This window comes from Typopeltis vanoorti, chromosome 22 (genome assembly GCF_054136105.1).
Source record: "Typopeltis vanoorti isolate ZY-2024b chromosome 22, IOZ_Tvanoo_1.0, whole genome shotgun sequence".
NCBI lineage: Eukaryota > Metazoa > Arthropoda > Arachnida > Uropygi > Thelyphonidae > Typopeltis > Typopeltis vanoorti.
Genome location: NC_143570.1, coordinates 63,374,649 through 63,390,188, shown reverse-complemented (window position 1 = coordinate 63,390,188; position 15,540 = coordinate 63,374,649). Strand labels below are relative to the sequence as shown.

General features: G+C 37.3%; 1 protein-coding gene and 1 non-coding gene across 5 annotated transcripts in view; both read right to left on the bottom strand.

Annotated features, from left to right (window-relative positions):
- LOC150094462 (hemocytin-like) overlaps positions 1-15,540 on the bottom strand; it is a 2,636,009-nt gene that overhangs the window by 1,713,006 nt on the left and 907,463 nt on the right. The gene's annotated exons all lie outside the window — the stretch shown is intronic.
- LOC150094464 (U6atac minor spliceosomal RNA) lies at positions 11,972-12,093 on the bottom strand. The gene has a single exon (XR_016550276.1). It is a non-coding gene; the product is annotated as a U6atac minor spliceosomal RNA (small nuclear RNA).

The window sequence follows — 15,540 nt, the reverse complement described above, 5'->3', positions numbered from 1 at the left end:
AATCTCTGCAACAAATCGGAATCACTTAGAAAACAACACGCTAGATGATCTGAAAACTGCATGCACATCCTTGCCTAAGAAATAATCTCTTGGTATTGATGGTCTCACGTCAAAGTTTTTCCAAGTCTGCTGGAATCAACTAGAACCACTTCTCATCAAAACACTGCAAGAAGCCTACCAGAGAAGGCTCCCACAATCCATCACAAACTCAGTAACACAATTGATACCAAAGAAAGGGAGACCACACGGATATCCTAAACTGGCGTCCAATCTCCCTAATTAATACCGATTGGAAAATCATTTCCAAAGTAATAGCAAACTGAATAAAGCCAACACTGTCTGAAGTTATTGGCCAAGATCAAATGTATTCTGTCCCAGGTAAATCAATACATGATAACTTCCATTTAATAAGAGATCTCATCCACATCACAAACAGCCACAATGAAAACCTAGCACTTGTCATCCTTCATAAGGAGCTTTCAACAGGGTAGATCACGAGTACCTTTAAGATGACCTAAGAGAATTTGGCTATGATCCTCTCATCACTGAAACATTGCAATTACTATTCAGCGATGCACTCTTCTGTTTAAAAATCAACAACAGGCTCACTCGCACTTTGTCATATTCTCGAGGGATCAAGCAAAGATGTCCTCTCTCTGGACAATTATACACACTGGCCATAGAGCCCTTCTTAAAAAGAGTACTCGACACCATTATCTCCAAATGAACCAGCATAACAGAGCCACATCAAAAAAAATAACCCTATCAGCATACATATGCCGATGATGTCACTGTAATAGTCTGAAATGAAGAAGAAATGACAGCAAGCACAGAAATGACATAAAGACGAGGAAGCATGCAGACTATATGCACAAGGGTCAAATGAAATTCTGCAAAAACCTCTGGCTTGTGGCCAGGCAGATGGAAGGCTAGAAATGATTCTTTGATCAAATGTACCTGTTCAAGTGAAGGGCAAATACACTTAGGTGTGCACCTTTGCAACACCAAAATATATGACACACTGAACTGTACACACTGCACAACTGTTTTAAATAGGTGCTAAATAAATGGAACAGCATTCGTTCCATTTCTTCACTTAGAGGAAGAGTACTAATAGTTAACCAGATGGCTGCGAGTGTGTTATGGTATACCTTCAAAGTACTCACACCCCCTGAAGAATTTCTCCACCACATTCAAAAGTCAATCAAACATTTGCTCTGGAATAATACTAAGTGGACAACATACCCTGAACTCTGTAAGCCACTCAGTAAGAGAGGTCAAGGCCTGATTTCCCTTAAAAACAAGATTAGATCCTTCAGGATAAGCTTCCTCCTCAAGACACTTCAGAGCACTCATATTTATGCAATCACCTTCGATCACATCACAATATCATCCTGCTATATGCCATTTTTCTGCTATGTGGGAAGGAAGAAGAAAAATAATTATTGCAGGTTGATACTGATGGATAGTTAGTTATGGTAGCAGAGTAAACATAACTAATGATATAGTGGAATTATTTAATGAGCACATCAAGTGTTGCCTGGGATGGATAATAATAATGCTGTGGAAATGGATGATATATCACCGCATATTTTTAAAGAATGCACAAAAGAGTTAGTCATGACCTTGACCTGGTTATTTAATAGGGTGTTATAGGATGTGATCATAGGAGTGAGGAGCAGGATCTTTGCATGGAGAATGGTTAGTGAGTGAAATATGTTGTCTGAGTGCATTGGGAATGTACTCAGACTGAATCACTTTAAGGCATGGTTGGATAAGCTTTATGTGTGATAGGGTGTACCTCCCACAATGAGTCTCTGACTTCATGGAGGTCAGATGTTGATAATAATGATAATAATGAAAGTCTTGAAGTGGGGAAGGTTCCTAAGAAATGGAAAGAAGTCAAAAACATGCATGGTTCCAAATGGAAGTTTCCAATTATAGACCAGTCTGTATATCTGCAGCTGTGATCAGAGTGTGGGAAAAATTGGTTAGAAATTGAATACAGAACTCTGTTAATGGACATAAGATTCTCTATGATGGTCAGCATTGGTTTGTTAAAGGGAGCTCTCTTATTTTAGCATCTGTTTATGCTTCATGATAAGTTGAACCCCCCCCCCCCCCAAATCCTGCTATGCTGCTTCACCATGGTGGTGGGGGGTGGCCCTGGGCAGGATGGGTGTGAAGCACGTCGGGAGTATCATTACTCGTGGTAGGGCCTCCCAAGGGGTGAAGGCCATCCCACTATGCCCAGCTAAATGCTAGCAGGCAAAGACAGAAGAGGAGATTGGCACCATCTGTCTTAATTTACTGCACATTAGACATTCATGGCGAAGGATTTAACACAGCACACCATGCCAGCTCAGACGTCGCCTGGTTCAACAAGGTCCATGTTGCCATTTGGTAGCAGCTCCAGGGATGGCAATGAGAAGTTAGCAATTGGCGCTACCACTATCTCTGACAAAAATAATGGAAAAACTGGATCCGGATTCAGACTCCACAACCATTTAATGACCGGAACTTGGAATATTAGGACTCTACTACAATCAGGTCAACTCAAATTACTACAGCACGAGCTAAAAAGATATGAATGGACTGTTATGGGACTTTGTGAAATTCGATGGCCCAAAACAGGATGAAGGACAGATGAAGGACATTTGCTTTTTTACTCTGGATGTGACTTCAGCGGAAAGAAGGTGTCGGGTTTTTGATACACAAATCATCAAGAAATTCTGTCATGGAATTCAACCCTATCAATAGCAGAATTGCTCTAGTCCTCCTGAGAGGAAAACAACTCAATATCATCATCATGCAGGTCTATGCCCTAACCACAGATCACGAGGACTCCGAAGTAGAGGACTTTTATGGTCAACTTAATGCAACAATCACCAGAGCGAATAGAAAAGACCTTTTGATTGTACAGGGCGATTGGAATGCCCAAAATTGGAACAGACATCGGCAAGGATTATCTCCCAATTGTCGCACCATATGGCTATGGGGAGAGAAACGAAAGAGGTTTTGAATTGATCAATTTTGCCTCACAAAATGAACTTATCATTACTAACACTCTATTTCCCCATAAACCTTCCAGAAGATGGACATGGACTTCCCCTGATGGTAAAACACACAACCAAACTGACTTTATCCTTGTAAGCACAATATTTAAAAACTCCATTAACCTCACAAGAACCAGATCATTTCCTAGAGCCGACATTGGCAGCGACCACAACATGGTCATCGCAACTGTGAATATGAAAATGAGGGAAAGATTACCTACAAAATCAACTCGTAAACGATATAATATAGAAAAATTAAAAGATCCCCAAATAAATACACTATATAAATACAAATTAAAACAAATTTTTGACACAAGCTTCAAGAAATATAATAGTATCATATATAGTTCTTTGGATACAAAAGGAAAATAAATAAACCATGGATAACCAAATACATTTTGGACCTATGCGACAAAAGAAGATATTTGAAATCTCATATTAATAGCGATGATAATAGAGAACAGTATAAAAATATTACTAAGATTATTAAAAAAGAAATCAAACATGCTAGAAAATTATGGATATTGGATGAATGCAAAAATATAAAAGAGGACTTAAATAAAAATAATTCAAAAAGTACTTTCAAATTATCAATAAGTTAACCAAACCTTTTATCACAATTAATTGGAGCATAGAAGATGAAGATGGAACTCCTATCCAGATAACCAGGAAAATAGTTCATAGATGGAAATGTTATGCAACCAAACTTTTTCAAAAAGACCCTCAACTAACAGATGATATTTTGGACAGAATTTTGCCAGGAGGTTCAGAGGAAGGTGATTACCCGATATTAAAATAAGAAGTCATTGCAGCAGTTAGCTCCTCAAAAATAGGAAAATCACCGGGAAGTGATGGTGTCACAGTGGAACTGATACGTGAAGGAGGTGATATCATCATAGATACCTTGCTAAATTTATTCCAGGCTGTATGGAACACAGAGACTTGGCCTTCTGATTGGCAGACTTCTGTCCTTGTACCTATTCCTAAAAAGGGAAACAGCAATAAATGTAGCAACTACAGAACAATAAGCCTTATTAGTCATCCAAGCAAAATCCTGTTAAAAATACTATTCTCAAGAATCGAAAAGAAAATAGAAAGCAGACTATCAGATGAACAAGCAGGTTTCCGTAAGTCCAGAAGTAAGATTGACCATATTTTTACAATACACATACTAGGCGAAAAATACATAGAACATAAAAAAATAATCTGTCACAACTTTTTAGACCTTCAAAAAAAAGTTTTTGACTCAATATGGCACGAAGACGTATGGAAAATTTTAGAACATTATGGTATTGACAACAAGATCATTAGGATTATTAAATCTCTTTATTCCTCATCTGATATGAGAATTGAAATTAAAAATTACAGCAGTGAACCGTTCCAGGCAGAACGGGGGTGAGACAGGGATGCATCATATCCCCTCTTCTTTTTAATTGTTTTCTGGAATATGTCATAGATGAAGCTCTTTATGAATATGATAGTGGAATAGTAGTTGGCAGACTAAGAATAAATAACTTACGTTTTGCTGATGATATCGATCTTCTGGCAGAAAGTGAAGAAGAATTACAAAAGTTAACCAGCCCTGTTCCTGTTTTTTTTTTTTTAATGTTCCTGTTTTCAGAACATTAAAAAAATATGGATTATACATAAACCTACAAAAAACAAAAACAATGATAACCTCAAAATCAGACATTGAAGATACAAACTGGCAATAAGAAAATTGAGAATGTAAAGAAGTTCACTTATCTAGGAAGCGCATTGAGTCAAACTGGTCGTTCAAAAACCGACATTAAATACCGAATTGTTAAGGCAACCGTGGCCCTACAGAAGTTAAAACATTGTGGGGAGATAATAGAATAGCAATCACAACCAGACTAAGACTAATTGACACCTTGGCGAATTCTGTCCTCTTGTATGGTTGTGAGGCCTGGACTTCATCGAAGGAAGATGAGAGGAGACTCCTGTCTTTCGAAATGAAAACTTACAGAAGACTTTTGAAAATTCCCTATACCGCTCACGAAACCAATGAAAATGTCTGAAAACTGATTGATTCAATAGATGGGATAAAAAGGGAAAATATTCTGACAGTCATCAGAAGAAGACAGATGAAATGGTTCAGACATGTGGAGAGGGCTAATGGCATTCCAAAGCAAGCACTAGAAGGAATCATTCCGGGATCAAGGGTTAGGGGCTGACCTCGATTAAAATGGACTGATAACATCAAAAAATGGACAAATTCCTCCTTTTCTCAACTGACATCAAGAACAAGAGACTGAGACAACTGGAGGAAGCTAACAAAGAGTATCACCTACCAGCCATGAATGACTCAACGGTTCATTTAGGACTATGGGAGAAAAGAAGATAAGGTGACAATAATGTGTTGAATAAGGGAGATTCATATACAGTGAGATTCTTATACTTGGCAAAGCCATGTGATAGATTACCACATGGCAGATTGGTGTATAAGCTGTAGCAGATGTGATTAGATAGCAGATTGGTTAGACGGATTGAAGATTGACTTTCTGAAAGATACCAGCAAGTTCTGTATGATGGAATAGTGTCTCAGAAAAGGAAGATGGCTAGTGGTATGCCTCAGGGTTCTGTTCTTGAATCTCTACTGTTTAACTTATTTGTTAATGATATTTCATATGGATTGACAGGGGATTTTCAATTGTTTGCCAATGATGCAAAGTTAAGTAGCATTATCAATAGTAGGAGCTTTTCTTCAGGAAGTGGATGAAATTCGGGATCTTGCAGTGATGGAAGACAGTGAACTGAAGTGCGAGGGAACATCACAAGTGTTGCAAACATCATATTGCTGTTATGATAAACAGTACTTTGACATGTGGAGATAAGGGAGTTGGTGTGTCTCTTATAGAATGCATTGGTCAGACCACATGAACAACTGTGTTCAAATTTGGTTACTGAATTTTTATTGTGATATGGACACACTGCAGGGGGTTCAAAGACAAATGACCAAAGTGATATCAAAAGTCTGGAATAGTAGTTATGAAGAACATTTAAACAAATGTGGATTACAGAGGTTGATAGATAAGAGGAGATATAATTAAGACCTTCAAGTCAGTTAAGGCATTCTATGAGATTAATATAGAAGGAATTATAAAAAGAGTGGATGTTAAGTATGAAGAGCGAGAGGAAGTTGAATAAAGATGTTGTGAAGAAGGGTGTGAGGAGTAGATCTTTTAACATGAAGAGTTGTTAGTGAGTGGAATGTACTGCTGGAGTGCATTGTGAATGCAGGCAGTGTAAATAACTTTGAAGTTCAAATAAATTAAAGATGCCAAAAAATTACATTCTTGGTTTAATCCTTTATCCAAATGTAAGCAAATAAAAATTTTTGTGTGTGAACTAACATCGCAACTGCGTTACTTGTATATAGAGGCTAATGAATTCACATCAATGTCATCAGTATCCCATAATGCAATGCATTATGGAATACTAACATGTATAATGTTATGCATTATGGGAAGTGCCACTACCCAGACTAGTTTTAACCTTTATTAAGGTCTCATTAGTAGGAGCCAGACCCAGAAGTAAGTCACATTTCCATATACAAGTCATCAAAAGATGACATACCATATTAATAAAATATTTTGCATAACAGAAAAATGTTTGAAAGTTATTTTACTTGGTTATATTATAAATTAACGATGCCAAGAAATTATATCCTTGGTTTAATCCTTTATCCAAGCGTAAGCAAATAAAAATTTGCAGAGTCGTGATGTTATTTCATGCAAATATTTTTATTTGATTACAATTGGATAAAGGATTAAATTATTATTATTATTATTATTCAGGGCTTCAAGGAATCAAAAGACTCATCGCAGGAGATCCTTCCAATGAAACACAAAGTCTATCAAGACTCATTATGGGAGGTCCCTCCTAGGAAACACAAAATCTATCATATACTCCTTAAACTGACTGACCATTCTCACTCTCACCACTCTATCAGGCAATGAATTCCACGGTTCAACCAACCTCCATGCAAAGAAACTGCTCTTCACCCTCTTGCTCAGAGTTTCCTTTTGTAACTTCCAGGGATGGCGCTTGTCATTACTCCTTCCCACTGTTCAACCAAGTGAAAGAACTCTCCAGTGTCAACCCTGTAACCACCTCTCAACAGTTTAAAAGTCTCGATCATATCACTTCCTTCTATCCACCAAACTCTGCAGTCCACATTCCCTCAGCCGATCCTCATAACTAACATTGTACACTCCTGAAACCATCTTTATCATCCGTCTTTGTATCCTTTCCACATTAATTTATCCCCTTCAAATCCTGAGGACCAAATATGAGAACAATAGTCTAAGTGTAGTCTGATCAGGTCTTATACAATGGAATGATAACTCTTTTATTTGTGCAGGTCAGCATCCTTCTCATTATTGCAGCAATCTTCTGTCTTACCTTCACCACCTTTGCAATATGTCCCCTGAATTTCAGATTTCTATCAATCATCAATCCCAAGATCTCTTGTCTCCCCTACATCCTCCAGTATAGCTCCTCCAATAGAGTATGCAGCATCCTATTGATGAGTCCCAAATCCCAAGACCTTACATTTTGCTGCATTAAACTGATAACCCCCTTCATTTGCCCATCTGTCTAGCCTATTCAAATCCTCCTGCAGGACTACCACATCTGCACTATTACTAATAACCCTTCCCAGCTTCAGATCATCTGCAAACAACTGAATATCCCCCTGAAATCCACTTCATATCGATGACAATATCATTGATATGAAGATTAAACAGTATAGGTCCTAGTACTGAGCCCTGTGGGACCCCACTTATAACCTTCTGCCTTCTTAAAACTGCCCCACATACACAACAATCTGATACCTATCAGACAGTCAATCCTGAATCCGGCTGCCAAACCTGACTTCCAAACCCATGTGCTGCAACTTAAATATCAGCTTATCATGTGGCACCCTGTCAAATGTCATTGCTAAATCCAAGAATATGGCAGTATATGAATTTCCCTCATCAACTGCTGTTGTAATTTTATTATAAAAGGCTAGCATATTACTTAAACAAGAGTGCCCCTTCACAAATCCATGTTGACTCTCACAGATAACATTACCCTCATCTGCCCAATGTTGTATACGATCCATAACTAATTTCTCCAAGATCTTAACAACTACTAATAACACACAAACTGGTCTATAATTAGACACTTCCAGTCTGTTACCACCATTGTGCAATGGCACTATCTTACCTTCCTTTCATTCACTGGGCACCTTTCCTGTAGCCAGACGTTCATTGAAAAGCCAGGTCAAAGTAGCTATCAGTTCTTTAGCACATTTTTAAAAACTCGTGGTGAAATACTATCCAGTCCCACAGCTTTACTGATATCCAGGGGACTCAGTGTTTGGAACACGCTCTCCTCCACCTCCAAACTTCGAACCTGCCCTATTTCTCTAGTATTAAAATTTACTCCTCGTGGATGAAATATACCAATAAAGTGTTCATTGAACAATTCCACTATGTCCTCTGCATCAGTCACTCTATTCCCAGTTTTATCCCACAATCATTTCTCCTCCTACTGGCCACATAGCTAAAAAATTCCCTAGGATTTTCTTTAGATCATAGGGCCAATCGCTTCTCATATTCCAGTTTCGCTTTCCTTACCATACTAGTCACTCTCCTGGCCTGTGTCTTATATTCTTCTTGCATCTGCTCTTCACCTGTCTCCTTACATCTCTTCCATAGCCTTTTTTCACATGCAGTTCCTGTTTAATATTGTTTTTCTTCCACTTTACACCAAATTGTGTCCTCTTCTTCATTTGTGGAACAGCTTACTATTGCTGCTAACAAATATTCCTTCACAATTTCTCAAGCACTAATGATATTCCCCTTCCAATTCCTTCCTCCATGAAACTTCCTCAAGTTGATGTCTAAGACTATTATAATCACCTAACTTCACACAAACCAAGAATTTAATTTCTTGGCATCTTTAGTTTATAGTACAACCAAGTGAAAACACTTTCAAACAACTTCAAAGTTCATTATGACAGACATGTTGCTTGTTGAGTTAGCTGCCTCCCATGATGAGTCTATTTAATACATGAAAATAACCAAAATAATAATAATAAAATTTTCAGGAAGGACAGAAAGGTGAAAATGGGAGAGACATGCTGTTAATGATAGTAGAGAAACTGTGTCCACTAAGAGTAGCAGTGGAAAATGTAATATGTGTGTGAAGATTCTGAAGCTGTGTGATGTGAGGATGAAATTAATGGAATAATATATCTGGTAGGATGCTGTTATAGGCTAGGAAACATAGAGCATACTGACTGTGAAATGTTTTGATAAAGGTGCATGGTGAAGAAGTGTTTTAGGAGTAGATGTCATATAAGAATAGCAGTGCACAAGTTTAAGGCATTGCCAGAAAGCACTGTAAATGGAGGGCATGTAAATGAGTTCAGAGTTCAACAAGAGAAATTATATAAGTTAATAATGAATGTTAAGCACATAAAAAGAAAGTGATACCAATGGTGGTTTTTAAATAATTAAATTAATGTTTCTGCCAGCTGGTGAGAGTGATCATTAAGTACTGGCTTAGGAAACTGGTCAAAAAGGAAAAGATAACTGTAAAGAAGGTGGGATATATGTGGAATTATAACATAGGTGATTATGAAAAGCTCTGAAATCAAAGTAGCATCAATACTATTGGTTGATGAACAGTGGAGCAAAGACGCAGCATGAGGAATTGATTAGGACACATCGTAATCAAGCACTACAAAACTGTATATCAAGAGTAATGCAAAAAAATAAAGTAGAATGAGATGAATGATGAATGAAATCATGCAAGCAACATGGAAAAAGAACATTTTGCAAAAAAGGTACAGTCAGTAGTGGTTGGATGTGCAAGGAATATAAAGTGATGCGAGAAAGGTGATGAACATGGTAAAAAAAAAAAAAAAAAAGTGTGAGAAGAGGAGAATGACTAATCAGATCCCAGATAATCCAAGGAAATTATTCTGCTATATGTCAAGCAACAGAAGAATTAATTAAAGGAGGGTGATATTAGTGGACAGCATGATACAAGAGTGACCATGGTAAAAGATGTAATAGAATTATTTAATGAACATGCTGTTGGTGTAAATGATGCTGCACAATACTTAAATAGAAGGAAAATAATAGGAGAATCATTGTTACAAGAATCAGAGGTGTATGTATAAAGTGTTAATCAGACTAAATGTAAATAGGGCTGTGAGAATGCAGCATATCACCATATATTTTTCAGCAATGTGCAAAATGATTTTGCTTAGCTATGCCCTAGACCTTGTTATTTATCTCAACAAACAGCAGCTGACCTAAGAAAATATTAAATTATACAAAATACTCTTAGCAGCTGGTAGGTAGTGGTGTAAAGTGTTTATGGAAGATTAACCTTTCTGTAGCAGTGTGTTATGTGGTAGGAGTACAGATCCCAAGTGATAAGACTCCTCACAGGTTTCATATTAATGAAAATAATAATTTAATGCAAATCTTACAATCCAAAAGGTTCTTAAAGAATAGAAAGAAGGTAAAATAGAGCAACTTCATAAACATGGTTCTAGGACAGAAGTTTTCGATTAAACACTAGACTGGTCTGTGGTCAATTTATTAGAGAATTGGTTAGAAATAAAATACAAAATTCAGTTGATGAACACATGATTCCATTTACAGCCAACATAGATATGTGATGAGCAGGGTCTTGTTTTTGATATCTGCTTGCATTCATGATAAAGTGATAAATGTATTGGATAAAGTTGATTCATATACAGCAATATTCTTAGACTTTACAAAGCATTTGATAGATTACCACATAACAAGCTGCAGAGAATGGGAATGAATAACAACATGGTTAGATGGATTTGAAATTGGCTCTCTGGCAATAACAGCACATTATGTATGATAAGGAAATATCATAGAAAATGAAAGCAACCTGTGATGTGATTCAGAGTTCTCTTCTTTGGCCACTGCTGGTTAATTTATTTGTTAATGATGTTTCCTGAACTACCTGGGGATATTCAATTATTTACTAATGATGCACAGTTGAGGAGAATTATAAGAGGGTTGCTGATGTTCTGAATTCCCATTCAGAAAGATTTCAATAAATTTTTGGTTTGAGCAAATAAGTGGGAGTACAGTTTTAATATTAATAAGTGCAAGGTACTGCACTTTGGAATGAGAAATATAAGGCTTTGTACCATACTGGTAGAACTGTGCTTCAGGTAGTGAATGAGATTGAAGATCAAAAGTAATGGCTGACAATAGACTAAAGTTAAGAAAGCACATTAAATTGCTGCTGTGATATTGAAAAGTAGACATAAGGAGGTATTTGTGCAATTGAATAAGGCCTATGTCCAAACATATGTGGACTATTTTGATTAAATATGATCACATCACACGTTTCCACATCACAGTTTTTGCTATAATGCAGAAACACTGAGAGGGGGCAGAAAGGAATGGCAAGCAATACTGCTTAAGGAGAGGAGGAATGTGTATTGCATGAGTTTGGTGGGCAGGAAGAAAACAGTTGGAATGATAGATTTTTCAGATAGTGAGGGGATTTTGCTGGAGTAATATAGAGTGGGTTATAAAAATAGCAGAGGGTGAGAGAAGAATTAGAGACCATCCCTGGAAGTTGTGTAAAGGTATTATTATTATTATTATTATTACATAACACCTCCAGGGAGTCCAAAGACTCATTGAGGGAGGAACCTACTCAACAACTTTCTGTCTCCACAACACCACCAACCTCAACTACCTTCATCATCTACACCAACGTCATCTACCGTCGACCACTACCATTTTCACAAACAATCACAAACATCCATGCCCATGGCGGGATTCGAACCCGCAGCCTTTTGGCTGGAGAGCAGATACACTAACCACTCGGCCAACCAGGCCAGAAAAAATTGGTTAAATGCCACAAAATAAGAGACAGTGCCTTAACCTTATATGTATTAGGCCCAGAGGCCAGTCTGTCATTATCAAAGGGAGTGCTAATCTTTTCTCCTTTCATACAACACATACAGGTATGTATGGTAAAGAAATGTTTTAGGAGTAGATGTTATAGTGGTGTTCAAGTTTAAAGCATTGCCAGAATGCACTGTGAATGGAGGAGTGTAAATGAGCTCAAAGTTCACTATAACATGATGCTAGTTTAAGTGGAGTTCTCATTCTAGTTCTTGTTCTCGTACACTCCCCATGAGAACTCCACATGAGGCTAGTTTAAGCAGAGTTCTCATGGAGAGTCTACCAAACTCTGTGGAGGCTGCTTTACTACTACTACCGCTACTACTACTACTTATTATTATTATTATTATTATTATTATTATTATAATTATTATCAATGATGAATAACTATTTTCAGTGGATTAGGGAATAGTATCTGATGGAATTATTAAGAATATCAAACGTCAGTGAGTTTTCATTAACCAGCTATGTTATCAAAATGTGAAGAGTTTTTTAATTCTTGTTTCTAAAAGAATAAGATGAAAGTAATGAATAAAAACTCAAAACAATAAAATACTTATTTTATCATTAAATACCAAGTAGCCACATTAATCAGAATATTTCCAAGAAATGATGCTTTTAACTGCTCAGTAACACTAAAATGTAAAATGAAAGATGTAAAATAACTATATAGTTATTTTACAAAATTAAAACAGTAGCACAACCAACAAACAATAGATTAAAAATACCTTTGTTTTATTGTTTTTATTTTGTTTTATTACTAAATCTTTTATATGTATAACTTATGGAGTTATTCAAATCTGTTGATAGGAAATGCTTGCACTGTATTTCTGGTAAACATGCAATGGATTTTATTATTGCTGGCCAGTTTTTCAGTTACTCTGGTTGGATCACCTGACTGGTTTTGTGTATTTGCTCAATCAACAAGTTTCATATTCAAATCCCACCATGCACACCATGAATATTTTGTGAATGTCTTTAGATAATAGATTAACTTCATTGCCCAGTGTGAGACATATATAAAGCTTTGATAAGGCACAAATTTTTTCTCCTGTTTTCATGATTATGAGGATCTGTTGGAAATGGTGTCGAGAAGACTGACTAAGGGATGCAACTGGCTTTTGGGATGTGAGATATTAGTACTGAATGAGGAAATGCAATTTGCAAAGCAATATGAATAGGTGAGAGAGAGGGAATATGATTGTGATATTTAAGATGGTAAAGGGTTGTTACCAGGTTAATGTAGAAGAAATTTTTCGTAGAATGGGGGAGGGGTTGGAACAAGGGGATTTTCCTGTAAGTTATTTTAGGAGGGTGTCAACTGGAGTATAAGGTGTAGTTTCTAGGCATGGAGAGTGGTTGGTCAGTGGAATGCATTGACTGAAAGAAAGCTAAAAGTAAAATACAAGCTCCAGAAAGGAGATTTTTGAGATCAAATAAAGAATGCACAAAATTCGGTGATATAATAAATGAATACATCATACACGACCTAGATTTTTCAAATGTAAAGGAAAAAAAAATTCAAAAAATTTAGAGTGAAACTGTTGAAAGTTTTTCAACTTGGTTATACTATAAATTAAAGATACCAGGAAATTATTATTATTATTATTATTATTATTATTATTATTATTATTATTATGTAACAACTCCAGGGAGTCCAAGAACTCATTGAGGGAGGGAAGCTACTCTACAACTCCCCATCTCCATCACTCATTCCACCAACTACTGGGAACTGCATTATCTACACCAATACCATCTACTGCCCACCACCACCACCACCACTAGTATTTTCAGAGAACATCACAAACATCCATGCCCATGGCAGGATTATATACTTGATTTAATCCTTTATTCAAGTGGCCTGCCTCCCACTGATGACACCTCAATAAAGGTCGAAACTGGTCTGAGTAGTGACCCTTCCCATAATGCATACTATTATACATACCTGAAAGGATATGTGCTTTGCATTATGGGATACAATGGCAAGTGATGTGAAGTCAGTAGCTTCTATATACAAGTTGCTCCAGTCCTGAAAATAGTTCAGGCACAAACTTTGTTTGCTTACACTCTGATAAAGGATTATTATTATTATTATTCAGCCATCCATGGAGTCAAAAGACTCATCGTGGGGGGGGTCCTTTCTAAGAAACACAAGTCTATCAAGACTCATCGAGGGAGGTCCCTCCTAGGAAACACAAAGTCTATAATACCACTCCTTAAATGCATTGACCGTTCTCACTCTCACCACTCCATCATGCAATGCATTCCATGGTTCAACCACCCTCCATGCAAAGAAACCACTCCTCACCCTCTTGCTCACAGTTTCCTTTCGAACTTCCAGGGCTGGCCCTTTGTTATGACTCCTTCCTGCTGTTCAACTAAGCGAAAGAACTGCCCAGTTTCAACCATGTAACCACCTCTCAACAGTTTAAAAGTCTCAATCATATCACCTCTCCTTCTTCTATCCACCAAACTCTGCAGTCCACACTCCCTCAGCCGATCCTCATAACTAACACTGAACAGTCCCAAGACAAATTTGTTATCCACCTTTGTACCCTTTCCACAGTTAATTTATCCGCTTCAAATCCTGGGGACCAGATCTGAGAACAATAGTCTAAGAATGGTCTGATCAGAGTCTTATACAACGGAATGATAACCATTTTATCTCTGCAGGTCAGTGTCCTTCTCATTATTGCAGCAATCATCTGCGTTACCTTCACTACCTTTGCGATATGTCCCCTAAATTTCAGGTTTCTATCAATCATCAAACCAAGATCTCTTGTCTCTCCAGTTTAACTCCTCCCATAGAGTATGCAGCGTCCCATCGATGTGTCCCAAACCTCAAGACCTTACATTTTGCTGTATTAAACCGACATCCACATTCATTTATCCATCTGTCTAGCTAATCCAAATCCTCTTACAGGACTACCACATCTGTGCTATTACTAATAACCCTTCCCAGCTTCACATCATCTGCAAACAACTGAATATCTCCCGGCAATCCACGGACAATGTCATTGATATGAAGATTAAACAATATAGGTCCCAGTACTGAGCCCTGTGGAACTCCACTTGTAACCTTCTGCCTCTTTGATATTGCTCCACCATACACATCTCTCTGATACCTATCAGACAGCCAATCTGAATCCAGTTGACCAATCTGACATCCAGACCTATGTGCTGCAACTTGAATATCAGCTTATCATGTTGCACCCTTTCAAATGCTTTTGCTAAGTCTAGGAAAATGGCAGTATATGCCTTTCCCTCATCTGATGCTCTTGTAACTTTATCATAAAAGGCTAGCATACTGCTAAAACAAGAGCACCTCTTCACAAATCCATGTTGATTCTCACTGATAACATTATCCTAATGTGCCCAATGCAGTATATGGTCCCTCACTACTCTCTCCAAGATCTTACTAACTACTGATGACACACAAACTGGCCTATAATTAGACACTTCCAGTCTGCTACCACCCTTATGCAATGGCACTATCTTAC